This window comes from Pinus tabuliformis, chromosome 6 (genome assembly GCF_031772625.1).
Source record: "Pinus tabuliformis cultivar Carrire ecotype Pingquan chromosome 6, CPIR1, whole genome shotgun sequence".
NCBI lineage: Eukaryota > Viridiplantae > Streptophyta > Pinopsida > Pinales > Pinaceae > Pinus > Pinus tabuliformis.
Window position 1 is genome coordinate 136,371,621 of NC_142292.1, and position 4,007 is coordinate 136,375,627.

General features: G+C 36.5%; 1 pseudogene; it reads left to right on the forward strand.

The window, feature by feature from the left end:
* The first annotated feature begins 2,554 nt into the window (after positions 1–2,554).
* Positions 2,555–3,180, forward strand: LOC149257743 (ethylene-responsive transcription factor ERF106-like; annotated as a pseudogene).
* The last annotated feature ends 827 nt before the right edge of the window (positions 3,181–4,007 follow it).

The window sequence follows — 4,007 nt, forward strand, 5'->3', positions numbered from 1 at the left end:
GAATTCAGATGCAACAATCAAGCCGAGTCTAGCAAAGGAAACTCAGAATGGGTTAGAAGCTACACCAACACTCAGAAGATCAGGTAGGTAGACTCAATTGCCTACTAGGTACAGGGAAAATGCTTTTATAATTAGTATGATTAATGTTATTGAACCTTCTAGTTATAAGGAAGCAAATGAATGTAGTGAATGGAAAACAACTATGGAACAGGAATATGAATCTATAATCAGGAACAACACTTGGGAGCTGGTTGAACTTCCTAAAGGGAAACAAACCATAGGTTGTAAATGGTTGTATAAACCCAAGATTAATGCATATGGAACCATAGATAAATTAAAAGCCAGATTGGTAGCAAAGGGGTATTCACAAAAAGAAGGCATTGACTATGAAGAAACCTTTACCCCCGTAGCTAAACTAAATACTATCAGAATGTTGATTGCTTTAGCTACTAAGAAACATTGGGTGATTCACCAACTAGATGTAAAATCTGCAATTTTAAATGGGGAATTGAAAGAGGAAGTTTATTTAGAGAAACCTGAGGGGTTTGTCCAAAAAGGGAAAGAACATTTAGTCTGTAGATTAAAGAAAGCTCTATACGGACTAAGGCAAGCACCCAAGTCCTAATATGAAAAGATTGATTCATTTTTCCTACAACTTGGCTACAACAGAAGTAAAAATGACCCTAATCTATATACCATGAAAGATGAAAAGGGGCACATAGTGTTGATTTATTTGTATGTAGATGATTTAATTATTACAGGTGATGTTATTGCTCTAATCAAAGAAATCAAGCAATAAATGTCACAGGTGTTCGAAATGAAAGACCCTTGTGAATTAAGATACTATTTGGGTCATGAGATCTGGAGAGATTTAGGACAAACTTTTCTATCCCAGGGTAAGTATGTCAAAGGTCTACTGGAAAGATTCAGGATGGATCAGTGTAAGGCTGCAGTAGTACCACTACAGTAGAACATTAAACTTCAGAGTGAGGATGGATCTAAAGAGGCAGATGCAACACTTTATAGATAGTTGGTTGGGACCTTAATCTATCTGACCACTACTAGACCAAAATTGGCTTATGCAGTTAGTGTGCTAAGTCAATACATGTCCAAACCACTTGAGAGTCATTGGAATGTAGCAAAATGTGTTTTAAGGTATCTACAAGGAACTATAGACAATGGTATTATTTATATTGATTCCTTTGATGTTAGATTGATAGGATTTATAGATTTTGACTAGGCTGGAAATGTATATGATCGCATATCCATAACAGGCTATGCATTTAGCATTGGATCTAGGGTGATTACATGGAGCAACAAGAAACAAAACACAGTTTCATTGTCTTCAGTGGAAGAAGAGTATCAAGTTATGCGTGTAGCAACATGTGAGGTAGTTTGGTTGCAGAGACTTCTCTAGGATGTCAGGGAAGAATAGAAAGATGAAACAATAATCATATGTGACAACCAAAGTTCAATCAAACTTGCTAATAATCTGGTGTTTCACAAGAACACTAAACACATTGATACACAATTGCACCTTGTCAGGGAGAAAGTACAATCAAAAGAAATCCATCTTGTATATTGTAAAACATGTGATAATGTTGCATACATTTTCACTAAGCTTCCTAGCAAAATTAAGTTTGAAATGTTTAGGAAAATGTTAGGCATATTTGTGAACCCCTTCTCCATTAAGGGGGAGTGTTGAAGATAATGGAGAATCCTAGAATAGTGTGAGTTGGTTCACAAGACCTAGGGATAGGAATTAGTTTCTATTTCTAAGGGTATGGTTCTAACAACCCTAAAACTATGTAAGATATATAATGTGTGGAGTACATTGAGAATGTAGAGCGTTCTGAAGAGCCAGAATATCCTGGTTCAGACTCTCTTTCATAGAGCTAATCATTGGGTGTTTTATTTATCAATACAACATCTCATTTTAACAGGCATTATCCCATACGATCATTGTGTAAGATCATGAATGGAAATCTTAAGAAGGAGTCAATGCAAATGGGTGTGGGATAGTCAGAAGTATGACTGATGCCATTAACGGAAGTGCAGACTCAAAAAGAATTGGCACCAGTTAATGTACCTACTGTTACCATTGTAACCGATGAAAATGACAATGCGCCCTTTATATTTCTCTCACTGTCACTTTCTCCGTCTGGTATGAAACAAATCCATTTTAACGTCATTGTAATTGGGACTCATCAGACACAACCATGAACATTGCAGGGGCGGTGAGCAACAACATCAACATCGTAAGGAGTAGTGTATACAAGCGTTCTCCCATACGGTCATCGTGTAATATCATGAATGAAAAGCCTAAGAAGGATTCAATGAAAACATGCATGGGATGGTTAGAAGTATGACTGATGCCATTAACAGATGTGCAGAATCAAAAAGAATTGGCATGATTCAATGTATGTACTGTTACAATTGCAACTGATGAAAATGACAATGTATCCTTTATATTTCTCTCACTTTGGCTTTCTCCGCCTGGTATGAGATCATCCCATTTTAATGTGATTATAATTGGGACTTGTCAGACTCAACGATGGACATTGCAGGAGGGGCAAGCAACAACATTAACATCGAAATGTGGAATATGTTAGATTTGATCTGCCACCATTTGCTAGAAGTGGAGGATGAAATAGATATTGAAGGAGGAAATCAATTAGTATCATTGTCCATCTCCTCCAAATTTGTAGCTAGTGTCAGCAGATTAACATCTGATAATGATTTGGAGAAATGGAAGATTATTCCTCATCTTCTTTCTCTTCTGTGTGCACAGTTACAAAAAGTGAAGAGGCATTTAAGGGGAATGCACAGGTAGAAGACGAGGAGAATAAGGAAAGGCACTACAGAGGAGTCACATGGTGGTCGTGGGGTAAATGCGTAGCAGAAATCAAGGACCCTACCAAGAAAGGGGCCAGAATTTGGCTCGGCACTGTCAATAGTGCCAAAGAGGCCGCTCTCGCATATGACCGCACTGCCTTCAAAATCCGTGGAGCCAGGGCTCTTGTTAACTTCCCTTTAGCCTTTGATTCCAATTCAGAGAATGAATTAGTAGTAGGTCACATGGGGCAGAAGAGAAAGAGAGGAAATGATAGAGGTGGGACATCAAAGTTAAGGAGTTGTGGGTGCCTTAGGATAATGAATAAATTATTATGTCTCTCATGATGATTATGGTGTTATTATGATTGTGTGAATGTATTTATGTTTGTGATTATGAGAAGGCGAAGTTGATATTGTGGCAATTAACAAAATCTCTAGCAAATTTGATCAGACTGTCTTCATCTTCTCCCCCTTATTCCTGTTCCGTATTTTTAAGATTTTGATGAATGTTCTGATAAAAAATAGAGAGAGCAGAGAGTGATTAAACACACAACACTAAACACAATATTATTTTACAGACAATACATATTTATAGTATCTAGATCACTCACAACGACACATCTAGATAGCTATTACAACTCACGCATAGGAAACTGAGTACTTCTAGATTGACACCTAGGGACTCACTATGAGAACCCAAACATTACATGGAAGAATTACTTCCAACACTCTCCCTTAATGCTTACATGTAATAAATATAAAAAACCCACATTACAAGAATAAATAAATCTTTGATAGATTTGTCTGATATTGATGCATGAGCATCCAACGCAGGGAGGACATGGCTGGGAGTTTGTCTCTTTCAAATAGTTTGGGTTTCATTAGTTTTCATTTCCTAGGAATGGTTGTTTCAGCCAATGTTAATGTTTGCTTACGTATTTCTTTTTTAATTTTTAGTTTTATTTAAAATTTGTTTTTAATTTACAAAGCAAGAAAAGACAATTATTTAGAAACCATTTTATGTAACCATATAATGTAACTACTGGCAGTTTGCTAACTGCCCAGTGTTCTCTACAAAACGAAAGGAGAAAAAAACTAATGTAATCTTTTGCCATCAGAGAATTGAATGAAGAGAAAGCATAGAAACAGTTTCTGAAGACAAACAATTGAAT